Consider the following 25026-nt stretch of genomic DNA (forward strand, 5'->3'; position numbering starts at 1 on the left):
GGTAGCCCATTTATAAATTTAGGAGCACATTGTATTTAGTAGGTTAACACGGCTGGTTTTAAGTGGACTACTATGTATATAAATATTTTGGAGGAAACAGCTGTATACATGTTTGGGCAACGGTTATGCATATTATTTAACCAAGAGAAATTTTTCTTAAAGAGCCAATATTTAAAATTTAAGTATATCTCCTGTGTCAATAAAAGAAAATGTACATTATTATGATTTCAGCTATATTTCTTTGGTGCAGTGAATTGTGGTATTGCTGGGGTATCTTTGCTGATGGTGTCATCGGTGGTACAATTTTTCCAATAAGAGCCGTCATTTGGCTTGGTGCCATGGCGTTTTGCATCCTCCTCCCTTTCTGCTTGTGATGGTCTAAAATTTGGGGGCCAACAGAGGTGAGGCAAAGAATCTCACCCCCCCACTGGCACCAAGGCCAAATTTGGGGGCCAGCAGAGGTGAGGCAAAGAACCTCACCCCCCCCCCACTGATGCAAAGGCCTATCCACAAGTATGGCTGTATGCTGGACCAGTAGTCAGTGATGGGTATGATCCAATTGCACTGGTACCAACCTAAGACAGGAGGCTGACGCCTTGAGGTCAGCTCATCTGATGACAGGTAAGGACCATATATAGTATTGGACAACCTAAGACAGGCAGGTCCCTAAGCCACATGCTTGTTGTTTAATTAAACAGAAGGAGGGAGAAGTTGAGAGCCACAGTTTAGTTGGAATGACGCCTGGCATTTTTGCCAGAGGGAATGGTTGAAAGGTGATCCTGCTCAGGGATTAGGGTGGCTCCGGGATTAGGGCAGATCCTGCTGCCTCGCTGCCCGCTACTTTGGAGTTCCCGTTAGGTTCTCCCGGGGTTCCTAGAGAATTGGCGCACGGAGTCCAGTGGAGGCAGTGTGTTCCCGGGAAGTGTGTGTAGAGTGCCGGTGAGAGTTCGGGAATAAAGGTTGCTGTTTGAACCTACAAGGCTCTGTGGCTGCTCGGTTATTTTGTGCCCAGACAGACTGCGGCAGTTTCTGAATATGAAAGTCACAGAAAAGTGGTCTGGAAAGGGACTCAGTCCTCTGGGTGATTCAGGGCATTTCCTTCTGATTTGAGAATTTTCCTTGGAAATAGTAATCTTTAATCTTCCCAACATCCTTAGGAGTGAGGTACTATAGCTTTATGTAATGCTTCATGGCCTTTGAAGCATTGTTTCTATTTGCTTCCTGGGGCTGAAAGGCCTGGGCATGGTGGCACATGTCTATAATCCCAGTGTTTTAGGAGGCTGAGGCAGGAGGATTATGGGTTCGAGGCCAGTCTCAGAAACTTGGTGAGACCTTAAACAACTTGGTGAGATCCTGTCTCTAAATAAAATATAGAAAAGGTTTGGGGTTGTGATTCAGTGGTTAAGTGACCTCTGAGTTCAATCCCTGGTGCCAAGAAAAAAAAATATCCATTTCCCCATACAATCCAACTGTAAATGGAATGGCAGCTGGGCCAGGGGTGAGGGGCCACTGCACTTGACCATGGTTGACCATAGAGGCTGGATTCATCTCCTTGGTCTCGGGGGCAGGGCAAAGCAAAGATACCATGCATTTGCACTGGCTGGAAGGAGAGGATTTTGTTTTCACAAACTTTGAAGGAATATAAAAATGCTTTGTTGCCTGTCAATTGCCTTTGCTAGATGAATAGAGCCCTGTGGCTCCAGGGCTTAGAGAAGATTGTGTGGAGATCACATATTTCCTCATGTGTTTCTATATAGACATATTTCCTTATATTACAAACGTCTGTGCAATTGTGTTTGGGAGCCCCGGGCTAAAACTAAGACACTGATATTTTTGATGCTTTATTGGATAGAAGCTAGGGGTAGGGAAACCCTGTTTAATTGCCACAAAGCAGTTTTTAACTTACAAGAGATGAAACCTTTGATCATTTGTTTAGGACAAACTCTTCCCATTTTTAAAATAACTTTATTTATTTATTTTAAAAAATTTTAGTTGTTGATAGACCCTTATTTTATTCATTTATTTTTTGTGGTGCTGAGGATCAAACCCAGTCCCTCACACATGCTAGGCAAGTGCTCTAGCACTGAGCTACAACCCCAGCTTCTTCCCATTTTTATGATGAAAACTCCTATACATTGAGAGCTTCCTTTGTACCTGATATTATACACAATCTTACTTAATATTTCCAACATCCCTAAGAGTAAGTTACCATTGTTGCCCCCATTCTACAGATAAGGAAAGTGATGGAAAGAAAGTTTAGGGACTTGGCAGCCAGGAAGCAGAGAGCTGGGATTTGAACCCATCATCTTAATGACTGTGCAGAACTTCCCTGGAAGAATTATTCTAGTTTTCTCTTTTCTTCCTTATTTCAATATTTTGTGTGGGGAGATGCTGACAATTGAACTCAGGGCCAAGCAAATGCTAGGAAAGTACTATACCACAGAACTGCATTCATGGCCCTTCTAGAATGTTCTCTCTGCATGTTTTTTTTTTTTCTCTTTTGATTTGGTACCAAGGGCACTTAATCACTGAGCCACATCCCATCCCTATTTTGTATTTTATTTAGAGACAGGGTCTCACTGAGTTGCTTAGGGCCTCACTAAGTTGCTGAGGCTGGCTTTGAACTTGTTATCCTCCCACCTCACTTTTCTGTCCCTGCAAATTAAAGCAAATGCTCCATTGTGAAATGAAAACATGTTTCAAGAAGCAAAAATGGTTTCATGAGGAGGAAGCTATACCAAGTCATCTACCTGGAAGGCAGGGTGGCGTTTCTACAGATTAGTATGTTTTTGGAGCAATTGTATCTGGAATGGGAGGGGAAGGGGGATGTTGAGACCATGGTATGAAGTTTGACAGAGGCTAATAGGCTTGGGTATCCTCATAGTGGAGCTACATTTAAGCCTGGTACAGAGGACACACCCAGCATTTGCACTGAATCTACACATGTCTTGTGAATGGTATCTTTTTTTCATATTTAAAAGAGTACTTACATTATGCAGGCAAGTTTTGGTTTCTGCACATCCACTGTGCACCTAAGCACTGTACTGAACTCTAGTTATCCTTGGGTGTTTTGTTTTGTTTTTGGTCTCACTGTGTTTGCTCAGACTGGTCTCAAACCTTCCATCCTTCCACTTCAGCCTCTGAGTAACTGTGTTACAGGTGTGCAACACTGAGCCTAGCTCACTTGTTAATTCCAATACAAAATTATAGCTCACATCTTGGGTTTTGTAGATATGCAAGCATTTGGTTGCAAATATATAAATATATCATTCCATTTTAGAGATAAATAAACTGAGGTTCAGAGTGATTTAATCACTTCCTCTAGATCACACAGCTAATGATAGTATATAGACTAAAAAATAAGTCTAACTTGAGATTCTGAACTCGAAATTACTCTACAATATCTTTTATCCATATGTTGCATTTTAAGAATGGGATGACTATATACATTCTTTTTAGTCTCCTTTCATTTAACAACTTTCCTATATGCCTAAATGTTATTCAAGAATATTATTTTAACATAAACATGAAAGATCTTGGTCTATATGGGTATGGTGACACACAACTTTAATTCCAGATAATCAGGAGACTCAGGAGGTCAGTCTAGGAAACTGAGACCCTGTGTCACAGTAAAAAATAAAAAAGGACTAGGGATATAGTTCAGTGGTAGAGCACTTGCCTAGCATGTGGGAAGCCTTGGGTTCAATCCTCAGCACCACAAAAAATTTCCACAAAAGGATAATAGTTAACATTTATTGAATGCAGTTGTGTCAGGTACCTTAACATGGATTATTTCATATACATTATGTTTACATGAAACCAGGATTACTGGCTGTTGCAGTCATGTCAGTTGAAAAATTCCAGCTTGCCACTCTGCTGGTGGCCCAGCCTGTCATCCCTGATCAGCTTTGGGGGAGCTGTGAGATCTGCATAGGTTGCTGTGTTGACCAATGCAGAATGCCCTTATTTTTATTCATGTGGATAAGAAGCAAGCAGCAAGTATCTGGGCTGAGCAAAGTACATGGTAAAGAGTGGCAAGAGTGACCCTTGATGTTAGCAGGGGTTCCTGGAGGACTTCATATTACAGCATAAATAAAGGAATAAGAGCCAGACACGATGGCGCACACCCGTAATCTCAGCAATTTGGGAGGCTGCGGCTGAGGGATCGCAAATTCAAGGCCCGCCTCAGCAATTTAGCCAGACCCTAAGCAACTTAGTGAGATCTTGTGTCAAAATTAAAGATGAAAAGGGTTGGGATGTAGCTCAGTGGTTAAGTGCCCCGGGTTCAACCCTCAATACCAAAATAAATAAATAAATAAAAATTCCTCAATTATTGAATGCCAATTATATATCAGGTACTCTCTAAGCAGTGACGGAGGCAGATATGATCCCTACCTTCTTGCATCCATAGTATAAAGGGAGAGGCATGCATTGAACAAATCATCCTGGAAATAACGATTTAATTTCAATTGTTATGTGGTACTAGTAAAGGAGAAATGCAAGGGCTAGGAATGGATATTACAAGACCATGACCTAGAGAGGGATAGTAAGATGGCTTGGCTTCCTAGAGGAACACAGATCATGATGGATAAGTAGGAATTATCTGGGCAAAATGTCTATGAACATGGCCGTGTGTGTGTATGTGTGTGTGTGTGTGTGTGTGTGTGTGTCTGTGTTCCAGCAGGGATGGTGAGTGATGATGATGGAAAGAATGACACCACATTTATTTTATTTTGGTAAAATATACACAACTCTCCTGTTCTGAGAATTTTAATTGTACAATTCAGTAGCATAAACTACATTCCCAATGTCATGCAGTCATCACCGTCATGTAGTTCCAGAATTCTTTCGTCATCCCCAAAGGAAATCTGTACCCATTAAGTAGTCACTCCTTGTTCTTCCCTTGCCCTAGCCCTACTTAAACAGTATTTTTAACTCTCTATATATGCATATTCCAGATATTTCATATAATGATGATGATATAGTATTTGTCCTTTCATGTCTGGCTTCCTTCCCTTAGCCTAATGTTTTCCAGGTTCATTCATGTTATAGCATGTATCAGTACTTTGATGGCTGAATAATATTCATTGTATAAATAGGCTACATTTTGTTTCTCATTCACCAGTTGATGGGCATTTGGTCATTGTGGACATTCTAAATATTGTGATATTTGTGTGGAAATTCATATACAATTTTTTCTTTGAATGTCTTTTTTTTTTTTGTACAGAGGAATTAACCCAGGGTGCTTTACCACTGTCCTGTTCATTTCTCTGTAGGCAGAGCCACGTCCACAAAGTAAGCTGATGAACTTTCCAGAAAACCCGGCCAATGTTGATCTCTACACCCCATCCTAGCAAAGCATAAGGAGTGTATATTTAGTCTCATTGTTTTAGGTACCAGAGATTAAACCCAGAGGTGCTTAACCTCTGAGCCACATTTACAGCCGTTTTTTATATTTTATTTAAAGACAGCATGTCCCAATGTTGCTTTAGGCCTTGCTACGTTGCTGAAGCTGGCTTTGAACTTATGATCCTCCTGCCTCAGTCTCCAGAAGGATTACAGGCATGTGCCACCACACCTGGATATAGTTATATATTTTTTTAAATATTTTATTAGTTGTTGATGGTCATTTATTTATATGTGGTGCTATCGAACACAGTGCCTCACACATGCTAGGCAAGCGCTCTACCACTAAGCCACAGCCCAGACCCTTAGTTATATCTAAAAGTCATATTTTTTATGGATTATGATAAGTAGTCTGGCCAAATTAGTGACAAGTGGATCCTACTTTCAAGGAAGAGAATCAAAGTGAGTCCTTCTATGCATATCCATCACTACGGCTGGAAAAAAACACATAAATACTATTTTCTATTAGTCAGTGCAGGGATAAACATGAACCTCCTCAAGTCTGAGGCTGGTCTCTTTGTTGTAGCCTCCAATCACCACCAAGACAGGTGATACACCCTCATACCACTGTGGGTACCTTGAGGACAAGGGCTTACCCAAGACATCTTTATCTCCAGTGCCTGGCACAGTCAGTATTTGTTGAGAAAGAAAAACCGAATGCTAGTCAGTCCCCTGGAAAAAATAGTGTTGGACATGGTCTCTTTACTACGCCCCTGCAGTGTTTTGAGCCACCTCTCCCCTCATAGCAACCTCCTCTGCATCACCAGTTACTTTAGGTAGCACCATCATGGTCACTTGGTGACAAGCAAGCCAGCTCATAGCACTTTTCATGCAAACAAAATTGGTAAATCACAGAAATCAACATTTGTTGACTCAGATATCCTAATTCTTGTTCAAGCAAAATGATCATCTTTCCCCTGGGCAAATCCTCTGGTCTCCTGGCATTTGCCTTTTCCCACTGCAAAATGGGAATCCTATTACTGGTTTCTAGTCACCTCACAGCATTTTGAGAGTTAAAGCCGGATGTATGAACATTTCTGGGCTTGTGGAGTTCTCACCACTGACTGGGCATGATCCCCTTTGGAGCCTGTCACTGTTGTTGATATTGAGAATACCAGTGTGGGAACAAATGCTCTCTTTGTCACAGGCTCAACTGTAGGGGCCTCTCCTTCCCTAGGCTGGCAGCTGAGGCTCAGGACTTGAGATCCCCAGGCCAGCTGTTGTGAAGTAAAAGCCAGGCAGTAGGTAAGGCAGGCTTCAGAGCTCGGCAGAAAGCCAGGATTGAGTGGGAGACTGATAGAGGCCGAGTGCAGAAGTTGGCCAACAACTGTTTTCTGAGGAGATTTTAAAACATACAATCTTGCTTCCAAGGTAGACAAAGCTCCAACAGGCATGCTGCCTGAAAATTCCAGTTCTGATTCACCATCATCTAAAGAAGATTCTAGAACTAGAAAGACACAGTGAGCACTTTCCTGAAGAGGCTTCCCTGGGAGCCCAGAAAGATGGCCACATCCTTTGAACTTAGGGGAGCTTACAAAGGGCAGTGTTGTTTCCACTGAGGGAGAATGATAACCCGACATAATGGTGTCCTTATTCTATAGACCACAGACCTTGTGTGGTGAGGGGCAAGTGAGCCTGCAGGCCCTGACAAAGGGGGAGGGGATGTTTGGCAGCAGGCACATGCTTTCAGCCTGCTTGCTGGTCATCATGGAAGGTCATCCCCCAGGAAGTCAATGGTCAAAGTCAGGAATCTGTTTCAACTCTTCCTAGGAGGATTGCTAAACCACAGCGAGATACCTCTTTAATCGATTGATGGCTGATAAAAAGTTTTCAAGTGAACGTTTCTTCTGGCCTCCTTGATGGATTCCAGTGAACTATGTCTTGAATTTAGAGATTATAGAGATAATAGACTGATGAAGAAACTGTGATAAGCTGTTGTTTTAAATTGCAATGAGGATGATGGTATTTTTGAGCGGGCTATTCCTATCACAGAAAAGAAGTCAGTAGGCTAGCAAAAACCACCAAAGACAAATTATTGGACAGTTATTAGGGAATGGAGCCCCCAAATTGGACTTTAGCATCGCCTTGACCAACTTCAGGATTCCTATGATATTACATCATACATATTTATGTCAGGGACCTCTTCCAAGAGTCTGACTCATCTCCCAGGCCAAGGAAGCCATGTCAGTATGTGAATTACACCCCGGCTGTCATCCCAGGGAATTTTTGCCAGCTCTGGTGCTGGGGAATAATTCCATTAGGCCTGGAGAAGCTGAGTGGTACAATGGCAACAACCACGAGGAGCCCTGAACTCTGGTCCTAGCTCTGTTAGCAATTAGCTGTCATTCCAAGTGAGTCTTTTAACTAATCTATGTCTTGCTTTCTTCGGTGGCTAAAAAGAAACTGTTTATATTGGGAGCAATGGTGCATGCCTGGAATCCCAGCAACTCAGGAGACTAAGGCAGGTCTGCAAATTCAAGGCCAGCCTGGCCCATTGAGTGAGATTGTCTCAAAATTAAAAAAAAAAAATTTAAAGGGCTGGGGATGTAACTCAGTGGTAAACACCACTGAGTTCAATCCCCAGTACCCCAAAAAAGAAGAAAAGGAAATTGTTGAAGTTGGTGATTTTGTCCCTTCCAGATTTTTCTTAGCTTCATGTTCAACAAAGAATCATTGTGGTTATGCAAATAATCTAATTTTATAATTTTATTTAGGTGTAAAAGGGATAATAAATATCATCTCATTCCTTTTTCATACAGATGTAGAAACCAAGACCTAGAAAGGAGAAGGAATTTGCTCAATTAGTGCAGAATCGGGGTTAGAGATCAGGTTTCTTACCTACTAATCCAGTATGTTTTCCACTACATTTATTTTTAAATCACAGTAATACATGAACATAGTTTAAAAAATCACAAAATACAGAAGAGTTTCTAATTTAAAAAAAAAATAAACAACAACAATCGTTTTCTGCCCCATCTCTCTACACCTCTAATCCCACTCCTCAGAGGCAACCATTTTTAACAGATTCTCTTTTCAATTCATCTGGTGATTACTTTTATATCTCTAGTATGTTTCTACTGTTTTTTCTTGATTTATCCATTTTAGACCATATTTGTTGACTCTATGCTATAAAAACTAAGAACTTCACTTACCTAACAGTATTCCCAACCAACTTTTTGTTCCACCTTCCTATATTTGATAATATTTTTATGAGACTTTTTGATTCACTTTTAAAAATAGAATCCAGTAAAATCTATGTTTTTGGCATGCACTTCTATAAGTTTAGGCAAATGCATAAAATCATAACTACCACCACAATCACTATATGGAACAGTTCAGTCACCCCCAAGGAATTCCCTCATGCTGCCCTTTGCAATCAACTCCTCCCTTTTGCCCAACCCCTGGAAACCACTGATGTGTTTTATGTTCCCACAATTCTGCCTTTTCCAGAATGTTCTAAAAATGGAATCATACAGTATGCAATCTTTTGAGACTTGAGATTCCCAAGCTATTTGTTGTGAAGTAAACACAAGGCAGTAGGTAAGGCAGGCTTCAGAGCTGGGCAGATCCCTAGCACCACAAAAAAAAAAAAAAAAAAACAACATATGAGCAGAAAGCAAGATTGAGTGGGAGACTGATAGAGGGGGCGAGGGCAGAAGTTAGCGAACAACTGTTTGCTGAGGTGCATTCTTTCACCCAGCATAACTTTTGATGTTCATGTATCATTAGTTCATTCTTTTGTGTCGCTGAGTAGTATTCCATTGCTGGGATGTACCACAGTTTATCCATTCATCAGTTGAAGTACTTTTGGGTTTCCAGTTTGATAGTATTATTGTTAGTTATTCCATAGATTACTTTTAACTTGAAATCATATACTTAATCCTCTGTATCTTACACCATCATCTACTGCATATTAAGTAGGTCTTCCTTTTCAAAACAGTAAATGCTTTTGACTGATTTCAAAACATGACACTGTTGTTTTTCTAGTTTCAGTTTTAGGTGGATTTGGGGATGTGACTTTTCATGGAGGTCAGAAGGCTTGATTAAATGCTATCCAGCAGTCCTATTGAGGGCTGCAGGCATTGTAAATGACTCCTTTGGCATAGGGGACCTTCTCTAGTACCAGACGTGCTTGTAGCTGGGAAGAAATACATGTACTTTCTGTTCTGACCGTTGCTAACTCAGGCAGTAATTTTTGGGAAAAAGACCTTTCTTCATGTGGATTTCAGCTTTTGTCTGTCATGCTTTTTCTGTTCCAGCTGCCTTCACCAGCGAGCACAAAGCCACATTTCAAGAGACTGACAAATTATCCCCAGCTGCCAGAAGGAGGTTAGTTTTCTGTGTGTTCTGTGTCCCCTTCTCTGATAACCAACAGGTTAACTTTCTAAAGGGAACTAACAAAAGAAGAAATTGTCCTTTCACCCAAATAGAGTGTTTTTGCTTTTTTTTTCTTTAAAAGATGTGCATTTGTAATATTCTTATCCATTCCTGCTCCAATTTACATTAGTGAATACAGTGTAAATGATCATGACCCACCCTCTGTTTTTTGCAAGATTCACATTAACCATTCCCTTTTTAAGAAGTGCTTGTAAGATTGAAATTATTTGTTTAATTAGCTAGTATGCTGTCTTCCCTCAATGAGTAGCCATTTAAAAGCTGAATGATGTCAGCCTGGTCATGGAGATTTATGTATAGTTATATTCCGCTTGCATTTTGAACTGTCTTTGTGTATGTTTTAACTGTCTAGCACTTACATAGCATAGCAGGAGTGAATCTAATGCCTAGCATAGTAACGTACATATACTAGGTGTTCAGTAAGGTCCTTTTAATTAAAATTATACAAAATAGTATCATGTATACACAATGGAGTATTCCATGTTAATGAAGTGAGTCAGGCCTTCAAAAACACTAATGGGAATGCAAATTGGTAAAACTCTCCCACAGGGCAACTTGGAAAAATATGCCAAAGCCTTAAGAATGTTATTATCCTTTTACCCAGTGATTCTTTCCCTAAGGAATTAACCCTGTTTTAAAAAATACAATTACTATGTGTTAATCAAAATTTTTTTCAGTATGTATAATAAGCCAAACTACATTCTACTGTCATGTATAACTAAAAAAAAATAAGAAAGAAAAACATTTTCATATTAAAGGGGAGGAAATGCTAACTACCTTGATCTAATTATTACCCTTTTATGTATTATCAAATTATCACACTATACACCATTGGTATATGTAAAGTTAAAATGATAATTTAAAAAATAAATAATTAAAAATAATAAGAGAGTTCAATCCCCAGTATCAAAAAAAAACCAAACTAATAATAATAATACTAATTAGATACACTAAATCTATACTAGAAAATTCACTGCAGCATTATTTAAAGCACAAAAAAAGTGGAAACATCTTAAATTGTCCATACAATGAAATCCTAGGAAATAACATTTATGTTACAAAATTCTACATAGTTATTTAAAATCATGTTTAGAAGAGTATATAATGACATGAGGAAATGCTCAAATTAACTGGAAGAAGGGAGGATATACAAATGAATGAGAGATATGATCTCAAGCATGTGTGTACGAAGAAGAAAAAGACTGGAAGGAAATAAATAGAAACAACAATAGTTATCTCCATGGGTGTGATCATGAATGATTTTCATTTTCTTATTTTTCTCTTATTTTAAAGTCTAAAAAGTTTATTTTTAATTTGAAAGAAATAAGTACTGCTTTTAATAGATGGAGGACATATATTCATAAAATGTAGCATTGTTTCTCCAACCAAAGTTTAAAAAAAAAAAAAAAAAAACAACTCTTCACATGCTGTGTGGACAGTCATACCAGTGTTCAGTTTCCAGAAAGACAAGACCCAAAAGTCTTTTCATCTTTAAGTGTTCTGAGTTCCAGTACGATATTGAAAGACAATTGTGTTCATCCTTTTCTCTATGTCTAATTTCATTTTCACCCTTCCCTCTGTTCCTTCCCAACCCTTTTAAAAAAAATATTTTAGTTGTAGATGGACACAATACCTTTATTTTATTCATTTATTTTAATGTGGTGCCAAGGATCAAACCCAGGGCCTTACACATGCCAGGCAAGTGCTCTACCACTAAGCTACAACCTCAGCCCCCTACCCTTTTTTAAACTGTCTCAGCCCCCCACCCCTTTTTAAACTGTCCAGATCTGTGGAACAAATGTTGAGCAAACTGGAAATAAATAAACTCCAGTGGCTTTAAGATACCACAAAGCCCTCCCTTCCTGTGTACTAATGGCTCCCTGCCCATTATACTCCCCAGAGTAGAGTATAGCATGAAAACTGAACACGTTCAAAACAGAGAAAAACTTAGGAAGTCTGGAAAGATTGAGGCACACTTGTATAACTTTCTCTCCCCTACTTAACTTCATGTAGTATAAACTGATGGACTCCATTAGGGAAAAAATTCTAAGTAAAAAGCCAGTCACTGAAAGCAGATATATTAAGAACTGTTCCTGATTCAAAGAAATCACAAAATCCTAGACCTTTTAAAGCAGGAAAGAAAACATTCCAACATGTAGAGGGCTCCTTCCAAATACCTGATACTTATGTTGATCCAAGTGTTAATTCGTTAAAAAAAATCTACCAATGCACCCCATTTTATAGATGAGGAAACTAAACCCAAAGAGGGATTAAGAATTGTTTTAAATCACATAGTTTTTCAGCTGTAAAGTTTAAGACTGGGTTCTATATCTTCTGGAGACTGTCAGGGGAAAAGATGGTGTTTTCTGGAATAATCTTTCTCTCAACTCTGAATATTCTAAATACTTACTATGCCCTTGTACTTGAATGTTTTCCTAATAGCTCAAGCTCATCAGGCACAAAATCAAACTCATGATGTTCCCCTTGTTTTCCTGACATCCAGGATTTAAACCAAAGTCTGTTAGATTCCCCTCCAGCCCTTTGGTGGTACTAAGGATTGAACCCAGGGCCTTGCATATGATGGGCAAGCACTCTAACACTGAGTTACATCACCAGTCCTGAACCAGAGCCTGCTTGGCTTTTTATTCACTTTAACCCCTAAGTATTTTACAAGTCCAGTCAATTTTCTTCTAAAAAATACCTCTAGATTTTACCCTACTGACAAGACAGCTCAACTTGTACCTCCTTAAGAAAACCCTTCTTGACTTCTTTGCCCATACTGTTGCCTCTTTTCTGGCTTTATATACCACTTCTAGCATACATCACACAATTCAGTTCAACACTTGCTATCCAGGGGCAATTAGCAGCATTCCTTCACCCAAACAAGTATCTTCTGAGTGTCTACTATTTGCCAGGCCCTGAGATGGAGAAATCATTTTTCTTTTCTTCCCAACTAGATATTAAATACCCTGACAGTTGAGGCCACATCTTTATTCACAGCCTCTTAAATATCCAGTCTAGGCAATATTGAAGACTTATTAATTCAAGAGCAGTACAAACCCAAGGAATCTGTCACCAGCTCAGCAGCTGAAAAACTCTGGGGATACTTTAATCTGTGGTTATACCTCAACATCTCAAAAGCTTCATGAGTATGATCTACTCAGTCAACAAAGACAGTATATTAAAATGTGGGGTTTTAACACTATACCTTCAGGGCTAAGTGAGAAGATTTAATAACTAATCTGAAATGTGAAATCCTAAAAGTTAACTACATTCTGCTTCCAGGAAGATGGAATAGATATGTTTTTCCCTATTTCTCTCATTAAGTACAACTCAAAAAAATTAAAAAGTGCAACTCAAAACCCTGGACATTATATATAAAATAAATACAATACACACTGCATGCATCTATACAAATGTCACTGTACCCCCTTAGATACATATAATTACTAAATGTTGATATTTAAAACAAAAGAGAAGACGACTAGCCAAGGATCTCAGGACCCAAACAATGACATAGTAGTGAGTTTCTTGGGCTTTCTTTTTGATTTATATACCCCAGACTGACTTCTGGGAAAACCAGAATTTAAAAAATCACTAATAGGAGAATATTTTTAAAGGCCGAACAAATGCTTACTCATTATAAACAAAGAACAAAGACAGGAACAACCTAGACAAGAAAAATTTTAGACAAATACTACTCTATTGTAACCACACCACATGAAAATCTGTGCTGCCCCTAGGCATGGTAGCAACAGCTGATTAAGGAACCTCAACTTGTGTCCAAATCAGTCAGTAACAAGGTAACACCTCTCCTTTTTTTTTATTTCTAGAGCATGTAAAAAACAAATCAGCTAAAACAGGAGATTTAAGTAAAACCCAGAGTCTCATAATATAATTTCCAAAATGGTCAATATTCAGTTGAAAATAATTCATCATACCAAGAATCGGGAAGATATCAAGCTGAATGAAAAGGACAGGCAATATACGCTAACACTAACATGACTAGATGTTAGGATTATCTGACAAAAAATTTGAAACGGCTATCATAAAAATCCTTCAATGAGCATTTACACGCATTTGAAACCAATCAAAAGAACAATCTCAGCAAAGAAAAAGATATAAAAACACATAAAGAACCAAATAAAAGTTTTAGAGGGTTGGGGTGTGGCTCAGAGGTGGAGCGCTCGACTAGCATGCGTGAGGCACTGGGTTCAGTCCTTAGCACCACATAACATAAAACAAAGTTATTGTGTTTACCTACAAATAAAAAACAAATATTTTTTAAAAAGTTTTAGAACTGAAAAACACAATGACAAAATGAAATCTCAGTGGATTCAGTAAAAGAATGAGGAGGACAAAGAAAAAAATCAGTGAACTTGAACATATAGCAATAGATGGTAACACATAGAGAAAACAGACTGAAAAAATTAACAGAAATTCAGGGAGCTGTGACTCTGTTACAAAAGATGTAACATTCATGTCATTGGCGTCCAAAATGAAAGGAGAGAGTGGAGCTGAAAATTATTTGAAAAAATAATGCTGATATTTTTCCAAATTTGGCAAAAGATATAAATCTATTGATTCAAAAAAACTTAGAAGCCCAAAGAAGTCCACACTAAGACACATCATAGTCAAACTTCTAAAAACTAAAGAAAGAAAAAAATCTTAAAGGAAAACAGAGGGAAAAAGATACTACTAACAGGGAAACAATGATTTGAATGACAGTAGATTTCTCATCAGAAATCACATAGGCCAGAAGGAATTGGCACATTTTTCAAATACTGGAAGAAAATAATTGAAACCCATATACCACAAATATATCCTTCAGGAGTGAAAGGGAAATCAAGACATTCTCATATGAAGGAACATTAAGAAAATCTGTATCAGACCTACGCTAAAATATAGCTAAAGGAAGTTCTCTAAATAGAACAGAAATTATAAAAGAATAAATCTTGAAACATCAAAAAGGAAAAAGAACACAGCAGGCAAAAATATGGATGAATACAATGGACTTTCCTTTCCCTCTTGTGTCTTCAACATTTTGTTTGATGGTTGAAGCAAAACTAGTAACCCTGTCTGATGTGGTTCCAAATGTATGTTAAGGAAATATTTAAGACTCAAAACTGGGAGATAAAGGGACATTAATAAAGATAAGATTTCTACAGTTCACTCAAACTGGTAAAAATAACACTACCAGTACATTGTGATAAGTTATGTGTATATATACTATAATTCCTAGAACAACCATTAAAAATCTATACAGAGAGACACACACTCATAACCAGTACCAATTAATCAAAATAGTAGTCCAACAATATTCAAATATCCATAGGAAGACAGGAATATCAAAACAAAAAAACAAGAAACCAAAAAGAAACAGGCATACTTACACCCTAGCATATAAATAATTACGTTAAATGTAAAAGATCTAACTATACTAATTAGAAGACAGATTGCAGAGTGAGCAAGAAAAAATGACTCAATGATATGCATTCTATAACATATTCACCATAAACATAATTATATAGGGAGGTAAAAGTAAAAGAATGGTAAAATATGGAGCTGTGTCTGTAGCTCAGTGGTAGAGTGCTTGCCTGGTACATGTGAGGCACTGAGTTTGATCCTCAGCACCACATAAAAATAAATAAATAAAGGTATTGTGTCCACCTACAACTGAAAAATTTTAAAAATAGGAAAATATATGTCATGGAAACAATCATAGGGAAGCATGAATGTCTACATTAATGTCAGATGGATTTCATAAAAAGAAAATTACCAGAGACAGAGAGGGACATTATATAACAATAAAAGTCAATCCAGTAAGAAGATATAGCAACCCTAAATGTATATGCACTGAACAAAGAACTGTTTGTAAGGAAAAAATATGTGCAACAAAAACTGAGAGAACTGAAAGCAGAAACAGACAAATCCTCCATTGTCATTGGAGATTTCAACACTCCTCTCAACAGTTGATAGGTCAACTAGACTGAAAGTCAGTAAAGAGATAGAACTCAACAATACCATAAACTAACAAGATATAATCAACATTTATAGAGTACTCCATCCAATACCAGCAGAAGACACATTCTTTCCAAGCACCCATAAGACATACCCTAAGGGAGACTACATCTTGAACTATTAAAAAAAAAGAATTGATCAAAATCATTGTACTGTCATGTGTAACTAATTAAAACAAATAAAAAAATAAAAATAAAACATTTTTGAAATCTAAAAAAAAAGAATTGAATAAACCTTAAAGAATTGATATTGTGCATTGTATGTTCTATGACCATAATGAGGTCAAGGTAGAAATTAATAACACAAAGGTAACAGGAAGATATCCAAATACCTGAAACTGAACAATAATATGGGTCAAAGAGGAAGTCTCAGGAGAAATTTTTTGAATACGTTGAACTGAATCAAAACTAAAAATACAATATTTCAAAATATGTATACCACAGCAAGAGCTGAATTTAGAGGGAAATTTATATTACTAAATTATACATTAATGAAGAGGAAAGGTAATCCGCTGGGATAATTTCTACTTCCTTGGTAATTCCCACTTCCTTAAGGCCTTCAACTGATTGAATGAGGCCCACACACATTATGGAGGCTAATGTGCTCCACTCAAAGTCTACCAATTTATATTGCTAATCTCATCTCAAAAATACCTTCACAGCAATATCCAGACATGTTTCACCAAATATCTGGGTAGTATGACCTGGCTAAGTTGATACATAAAATTCGGCATCACATCATTTTGTGATGCCGAATTTGATAATTTTTGTATCAAGCTTTCATAACTTGATACAAAAATTAACTGAAAATGGATCATGAACTTAAATGTAAAAACTACAATTTTTTTAGATAAATAGGGGTAAAACCTTCAGAATGTAGGATTTGGGCAAAAAAGGACTTAGACTTTATTGCTTTCTCTTTTTGTGCTTTTAGCATTAACTGGACCTGATCCAGTTTTTGAAATGTTAATATTTTGCTTTGTGAAAGACCCTGTTAACAGATGAAAAAACCCTGTTAAGAGCTGTAGCTCAGTGGCAGGGCACTTGCCTAGCATGTGTGAGGCACTGGGTTCAATCCTCAGCACCACATAAAAATAAACAAATAAAATAAAGATACTGTGTCCATCTATGACTAAGAAAATGGGGGAAGTATCCTATAGTTCAGCATTTCCACCACCACCCCTTTAAAAAAGAGAGTGAGGTGAAAAAAACAAGCTACAGGATGTGATAAAATATTGGCAAACCATGAATCTGCTTAATGAGTCATATCCAAAATACATGAAGAACTTTTTAAAAACTTAAGAGTAAAAAAGTTCAATCAGCCAGGCACAATGGTGCATGCCTATAATCCAGCAGCTCAGGAGGCTGAGGCCGGAGGATTTGGAGTTTAAAGCCAGCCTTAGAAACTTAGTGAGGCACTAAGCAAGTCAGTGAGACCCTGTCTCTAAATAAAATACAAAATAGAGCTGGGGATGTGGCTCAGTGGTCAAGTGCCCCTGAGTTCAACCCCCAGTAACCCTCCACCCCCCAAAGTTTTAATTAGAAATTTGGCAAAGAACATAAAGATATGTTTTACCAAAGAGGAAATATGGGTGGTAAAGACACTAAAAGATGCTTGCCGTCATTAACTATTAGGAAATGTGAATTAAGATCACAATGAAATATCACTACACACTTATTCAAGTAGCTGAAATAAAAAACAGTCACAATACCAAATGCTGACGAGAATGTTGAGAACTGGATCTCTCAAACATTGCTGCTGGGAATGTGAGATGCTACAAAAACACTCTGAAAAACAGTTTGGCATTTTCTTACAAAACTAAACATGCAATTACAATAGGACCTAGTAATCATACTCCTGGGCATTTATCCCAGAGAAATGAAAACTATGTTCACATAAAATCTCATATATGAATGTTTATAGCAGCTTTATTTATAATAGGAAAAAAACTAGAAACAACCAAAATTTCCTTTGATAGGTGAATAGTTAAACTATGGTACAAGGAAAGAAATGGACAACAACTTGGATGGACCTCAAGGGTATTTTCTTGAAGGACAAAATTATTTGCACAATCTCTGCCTCTGGCTCCCTCATCATTGCAAACATTCTAGATTCAATTCCTTAGGATTCAAAAGACAATTTGGCAAAAAGAAGCACCCCAGGTGATTTCAATTTTGCGGCAGTGTTTAAGAAGTTTTGATCTCTAAGGCGATATTTCTTAAGTACTATCACCCCCCATCTACAAGACACACATTTCCAAGATGACAGAATTTTCATGCAATAGGACTCCTGCCCCTTGACTCATTCTCTAAGATGAAAGATAAAGACATACTGAGCTGTGCTGTGATGAGGGGGTGGGTGATGGCTGATAGCAGTACAGGGGAAAGAGTAGCAGGGGAAAGAGAACAAGAAACTCCACAGAGATACAGGGAGAGCACTGTTTCCACCTAGACTCCAGCATTATAGCTCTGGCCTTGGCCATTCCAGTGGCATGTAGTTTACCCCTTTCCCCATCTGCAGCCCCAACACACAGTCTGACAACTGATGCAGAAGTGTCTCTTCCTTGGGGAACCCTTGCCAGAGCCCAAGAGTAGGTTAGATCCCTTCTGTTATACTTTTTTCTTTCTTTTCTTACTGTACCAGGGGTGGAACTTAGGTGCACTCGGCCACTGAACCACATCCCCAGCCCTATTTTGTATTTTATTTAGAGACAGGATCTCACTGAGTTGCTTAGGGACTCACTAAGTTACTGAGACTGGCTTTAAACTCAAGATCCACCTGTCTCAGCCTTCCCAGCCACTGGGATTACAGGCGTGTGCCACTGTGCCTGGCGCTTATGTTATATCTTCTTATACAACTTTTGTAGCATTTATTACTACTATAATCACACATTTTTTAGATGAACTATTTACTGTTAAATAATAGCATTCGATTTTTCATTTCATGTCTGTGTCCCATTCGGGACTATAAGGTCCATGAATGTGGGAAACTGGTCTTCATTCCCTTTTGTATAACTATTAGGAAATAGTTATACAAAACATAAAGTACCAAACCAAACATAAAGGTGCTCAGCACATGATTGTTGGATGAATGAAGGGAGGGTAGCAAGACCCTGACTCAATTAAGCACACTAACTCAAAGTCATATTAAGGAAAATAAACTTTGATTTTTATTTATTTTCTCTCTTACAACATTAAAAAAAAACATTTTCTATCCTAGTTATTACATGGAGCAAGCTAAATAGATATGTGGACATCCCAGAATAAAAAGTATTGTTTACCTACACAGGCAAATGATAGTAAAGCAATACCTTCCTACACTTGGAGTCTAGAGGCCCATTATATGTTTTTTTTTTTTTTTGTAATTTTTTAGATGTTGATGGACCTTTTTTTTTTCATTTATTTATATGTGGTGCTGAGAATGGATCAAACCTAGTCCCTCACACATGCTAGGGAAGTGCCCTACCACTGAGCCACAACCCCAGCCCACCCATTATACATTCTTTAATATAAGGAATTTCAAGTCCTGAAATGCTGCATATAAAATGGTGGACATTAGCATTTATATGTCCATCATTGCAGGGGGTGGGGGGGTCTTTCCACCTACCAAGGATTCCTTGAAATCAGCCAGTAGAGGCCACACATAAGTTGATGGAAACATTAGCTAGGTTTGAACATTGGTATGTATCAAAACTCATGGTTTCCATTACCTATATTTATTTTCCCCAATGGAAAACTGAGTTGGGTGAGCAGAAAGAAGTTGAAAGCAGACTTCACTTCAGACTTTGATCTTGGGGCCCAAATGCTGATCCTCATACTCCTACAGGTTTTCCTGTCCCTGTCACTCATATTTGGATTCCTCCCTGTCACTGAACTAGGTAACACAGATTCCTCCAGTGGGACAAATGGGGAGAGGGTGCACATATTATGAGTTGGTACATTTCAGGGACAAGTCCAACCTGTTTAGCCCTTCACACAACAGCTTTGCCTTTTCTTCTCAATATGTCATGATTCAGCCCCAGGCCACCAAAGCTCCCCCCACATCCTGACTCCAGTCCCTCAAAGGGACACAAGGTCATTTCTGGCTGAGTTCCACACTCAATCCCCAAGTGACAATGAAAATCACTCTCCTCACAGCCACCTGATACCCAAGTTGTTGCTCAATCCTCCCTGTTCCCACACCCAGTGTTGCTTGAATTAGCTTTTCTCCCTGGGCCCCAAATAAGTCAGCTTTTCCGCAGCTGCTTTTCTGCTTTCTGCTGTTCTTGATTGACTCAATCCCTTCTCCCAAGTTTTTCCTTCTCACTTCCTCTCACTTGTGTTTTCTTCATCCTTAAGTCATCTATGGGCTCCCTTCTCCCCTTTCCACCATGTCCTGATCTGATCCTTTTATTCCTTGTGCCCTCACCCTGCATCAGTCCTGGTCCTGCTCTCTACCCTGGTCCTTTACCCACCAGCAATTTGCATTGGATTCCAGAAATCGCCTCAGTCTCCACTGCACAGAGGAGCAAACTCCAGAAAACACAGAATAAGGAAGAGGTTTGGTACTTATTAATGACTCTAGGTCATAATTTATTATATATTTTATAAAGAACAGGAATATTTTTATTATATCTACATATACTTATTTTATTGTATATACAATAAAATCTGAAGTTTGCCAGCTCACACAAAAAAATGATAACTTTTTAGGGAGATGGAAATGCTAATTATCCTAATTTGACCATTATACATTCATACATGAGTGGAATTGTCACACTCTACTTCATAAATACATACAACTTAAAAATAATCAATGATAAAAAAGGTTTAAAGTGCAAAATACAAATATTACCAAGATTTTTATTAGTGCATTTGAATTATACAGAATAATGGATTTCATTGTGACCTCTTTATACATGCAAATAACAGTCTTCCATCCTATCCACCTCCCTCCTTCATTACCCTCCCTTCACACCCTCTCCCCCTTCCCCCATTTTACCAAGTTTTAAGGTGAAGAGTAGTTTTCAGCAAAACAGCTAGAGCTGGGGGTGGCTAATCAAATCATAACCAAAGAAAATCTATTTGAGGACATTTTATAACACTTTTTGTATATGAAACTTATTGAAAGTTCTCCAAGAAAGACTTCAAGTACCAGAATATTATACATTGGGCTTTCTATGGTCAACCACATCTTTTCTAAGTGTGGAAGAAAACTGTCATAAAAACAAGAAATACGTTGACAGTTGCTTTATTCTACATGACACTTGTCCCCCATTTTATAGCTTAGAAAGGAGAAGAAAAGAAAAACAACCTTTATTTTAATCCCCATCCCCTCCCCACCCTGCCTGCCTCATTGAAACCTGGCAAATCTCATAAATAACCTGAGGATGCCAGAGAGCCATGACAGAAGAGGCCATCCTAAGAATCACATGAATGAAAGTTGGTAGACATTGGCAAACATCTTGTGGGCACTTCCCTCCCCCCTTAACTATTTTCTGTGCTGTGCCTGGGCCCTCTCTTCCTGAAATGGTTCAGGAAAACTGAGAATTTAAAGGGCTTATCCACATAGCTCGGTGGAAAGAGCTTGCCTTGCATGGGTGAGGTCCTGGGCTCCATCCCCAGCATCACAAATAAAATAAAGGAGTACCCTTCCTGAAGTATCTGGGCATTGACAGGGTCCACAGGGAGAGGTCTTATAAGAGAATTTATATTTCTTTGGGGAGAGAATAAACTCTGGAGTCCACTGGACTGGCCTCAAGTCCTAGTCACTCCCTAGGGTGTGACCTATGTGGGCAAGTCATCTAAACTTCCTGGACCTCAGTTCCTTCCCTCTGGTAGGGGTAGTAACAATGCCTACCTTTGTGAAGTGTAAACTGGGTGAGACCCAGAATCCCCTAAGTACAGTGCCTGGCATATTGTTTGTGCTCCACAAACATCAGTGAAGAGAAAGAGGGAAGGGAGAAAGTGACAAGATGACCTTGGATTCCCCTGAAAAGAAGGGACCTGCCTGCCATGCCTTTTTCTCCTGCCACGGCTTTTCCTAGCCCAATCCCAGGGTTTTTTTGTGGCCCCTCAGAGTTAATGCTGGGACTTTGTTTCCTAAATCACAGGTGTGCTGTTCTGGGCACCTGGGTGGAATGTCACTGTCTCCTTACTGCAATTACCAAATGGCTTTAAGGGTATTGCTGTGCATTTTTTTTCCCCAAATGAAGCCTGTGCTTCTATTTGCTCACAGTGAATTTTAAAATATAGAAGATGATGAGCTTGTTTACTAAATAAATATGCAGGTTTGGATCCATCTGTCATCTCCTCCCTCAAAGATGCCCTTTCCCCCCTCCTCTGGCTGTGGGCTTCAAAAACAGGGCGGGCAGTGGGGTAGGAAAATGCGAGTTGTTGGTCTTCTTGGACCCACAAATTATTTACAGAGCACAGGATTTACAGTCAGGAAGGGTTTTTTTTTTTTTTTTAACAGAAATGGGCAAATCCTAGATGCTCTCTATGTATACAAACCTCCTTTCCAACAGTTATGAAAGGACACTTTAAACTTTAAATGAGAGCCCTGTTCACAGTACATTCTCAATACCAATTTCCATCAACATTTCATATTGAAGGGGAGGAAGGAGGTCACATGGAATTGCCACCTTTGGGTCCCAACTTTTCTCCAATAATGTGTGACTCAGGAAGTAGGCAAAGGGCGTTTCTTTGCACCCCTTGTTCTCCCCCTCAACTCCTGTGCATCTGATGTCGAAGCATAAGCTAGTAGCATATACGGAGGAATACAATTCAATGCAAGGTCAGGTCAACTTAGACACTTCCATAAGGAAGTTCAAGTTTAAATGCTACCCTCCGTAGAAGTAGTCCCCTTCCAACTGCTGTCAACCAGCTACCTAACCAGCTGACCTTAGGCCAAAGTTACCCCTACTCAGGGTCTCTACCTCAGGACATTATAAACATACTCCCTGGGGCTCATTAGCTGGGCAATTTATGGATCTCCCTCCTTCTCAGCACATGTGGAATGAGATAAAGCAGAAGTTTGCTGAGTCAGACCCCAATACCAGATCCAGCCAGAAATGCTGCGAATATGAAACCAATCAACAAGTTACATGTGTTAGAAAGCCCTGGCTTAATGGCTCCCTTTAAAATGATTTTACTACAGCATGAAGGATACAATCTTCACCCTCTTTTTCCAATTCCTTGTTGTTTTTATTTGACAAGAACGGGGATTTTTTGTCTATTTTGTGTGTCATTTGCAGAATTTGTGGGTAACAGGAGGTTGGGTGTGAAATCAAGGCCAGAAACTTACAGAAAAATGAAAGATAAAGAATTGAGAGTTCAGAATCCAAATCATTGTTGCTTCTGTGGTGAGAGGTTGTCACATAGGCAATTAATCAGATGTATATTAATTTTCCCGCAGTGTAGTGTGAAAAATCAGCACATCAAATGAAATATTTAACACCCAGGAAAAGCCAAATGCATATTCTGCTTGTGTGTCCTGCAGTGATATTTTTATGGAAGGAAACCTTATTTGAAACAAATGTCTGAACAGAAGTTGGGTTTATGAAGGGCACTGAGAAACCATGGCACATAAAGTTTGAAAATGTTGCCCATAAAAAGCATAATCCTCAGCCCCAGATCCTTTGATGGTTAGCATGCACATTCAATGTCCATGTTCATTCACCTTTGTGTACAAGTGTTGTTATTCATTTGCAAATCTTTCACGGTAAAATCTGGTAGACCCAGTGATGCACGCCTATAATTCCAGTAGCTCAGGAGGCTGAGGCAGGAGGATTGTGAGTTCAAAGCCAGCCTCCCCCAAAGTGAGGCACTAAGTAAGTCAGTGAGACCCTGTCTCTAAATAAAATACAAAATAGGGCTGGGAATGTGGCTCAGTGGTAGAGTGTCCCTGAGTTCAATCTTCAGTTAAAAAAAAAATCTGGTAGTCATATTGTTTACATGGTGTTGAATAAGAAATGGTAGATGACTAGTGTATGCATTGTCTGTCACCCCTGCTCGGTCTCAGGACAACCTCAAATTGAAGGATGGGACTATATCTGTATATCCCTTGAGGTGCTTCCTGAGACCAGCATTAGAATGAAGCTCTGTTTTCTGTCCCCAGTTGAAAAAGTCAGGTGTTCTGAGCCCCCTGAAAACCTCTGTCTAGGTATCTTGAAGGGGGATTGTAGGATGTCACATGTGACCTTTGCAAAAGGAAGGAGAGAGCTGAGGTTGGCCACAATCCAAAGCCAGGGAGGCCCCCAAGGCAGATGTCATGGAGGCAGAAAATGTTTGCCACCACTGTCATTTCTGTCTCTCCCTTCCCGGATGCCTGCCCGCCGTCTCTTTTTTCATTCACTTGTACATACATTCCTCAAGTATTTACCGAACACCTATTTCAGGCATGAACCAGGGCAGGAGTATACAGAAGACGTTTGTTTTCTCCTCTCCCTCTCAATGGGTCTTCTCTCCTGCTCTCTCTCCCCATAATTCAGTGGTAACAGGGGTGGATGCAAGAATATCCAAAATTTGTCCCTGTAGGAGACATCTGCGCCAGGAATTTCCAACAACCCCCAAGGAGAGTGGCAGATTGATGGCATTCTAGTTGGGACTAACCAGGGAGTGGAGGAGGTTGGGGCAGAAGGAGCTCTGTAGCCAGGCTGTCTGCCTGAGCCTATTCTATAGCTTCCATTTATGTGACCCTTGCTCTGTGCCAGGCCCTGTACGTGCAGTTTCTCATACCTTCTTCAATATCCCAAGCCTATGAGGTTGCTGTTGTTAACAACTGTCCTCTGTTTTATATGAGGAAACTGGAACCAGGAGGGGGAAGTGACCTGCCCAGGGTCACACAGCTAGGAAGTGACAGAGCTCCAATTCAAGTTTAGGTCTATATATCTAATATATCTGAGTTTTTGAATGCCCAGGCATAGAAAGGATAGTCTAGTAGCTCAGAGCCTTTGTGTGTCAAGAGAGACCCCATAAAACTGCACTGTTTTTATTAGCTATGTGGCCTTGGGGGTTACTTTGTAAGCATTGTTTTCTTCTTGTGTAAAAGAGGGCAATACTAATAATAACAATAATACTTCATAGGGTTGTCGTGATTATTAAATGCAACAATAAAACCAGACACAGTGGCACACTCCTGTAATCCCTATAGCTCGGGAAGCTAAGGAAGGAGGATTGAGAGTTCAGAGCCAGCTTCAGCAACTTAGTAAGGCCCTAAGCAATT

At 39.1% G+C, this 25026-nt stretch overlaps 1 protein-coding gene across 3 annotated transcripts in view; it reads left to right on the forward strand.

Annotated features, from left to right (window-relative positions):
* Plac1 (placenta enriched 1) overlaps positions 1 to 25026 on the forward strand; it is a 135737-nt gene that overhangs the window by 95590 nt on the left and 15121 nt on the right. For 2 of the 3 annotated variants that reach the window (XM_078034263.1, XM_005337703.3), the window contains exon 2: positions 9666 to 9735. The gene's annotated coding sequence lies outside the window, so the exon portion shown is untranslated. Of the gene's footprint in view, positions 1 to 7621; positions 7758 to 9665; positions 9736 to 25026 lie in introns of those variants that run through there. The other variant, XM_040285748.2, reaches the window with a different exon arrangement.

Source organism: Ictidomys tridecemlineatus, chromosome X (assembly GCF_052094955.1).
Source record: "Ictidomys tridecemlineatus isolate mIctTri1 chromosome X, mIctTri1.hap1, whole genome shotgun sequence".
In the NCBI taxonomy this organism is placed as follows: domain Eukaryota; kingdom Metazoa; phylum Chordata; class Mammalia; order Rodentia; family Sciuridae; genus Ictidomys; species Ictidomys tridecemlineatus.